Raw genomic sequence first — 205 nt, forward strand, 5'->3', positions numbered from 1 at the left:
AAAAAGTAGGTTTCAAATCCATTTATTTATTATTTATTTTATGGTAGGAGAGCTTCTCAAACAATATAGAAGCAATTTTTTCGATTTAAGTTGTTGAAAAGTAATTAATATCTGAATCCCGGGAACGTCTCGAAAATCCCGGGATCGGAAAAAGCTGAAAAATTAACATCCCAAATGTCTATACATCTTTGGTTTCGGTAGGGGT

Source organism: Rhagoletis pomonella, unplaced genomic scaffold (assembly GCF_013731165.1).
Source record: "Rhagoletis pomonella isolate Grant_MI unplaced genomic scaffold, Rhpom_1.0 Rhpom_scaffold_00106, whole genome shotgun sequence".
In the NCBI taxonomy this organism is placed as follows: Eukaryota; Metazoa; Arthropoda; class Insecta; order Diptera; family Tephritidae; genus Rhagoletis; species Rhagoletis pomonella.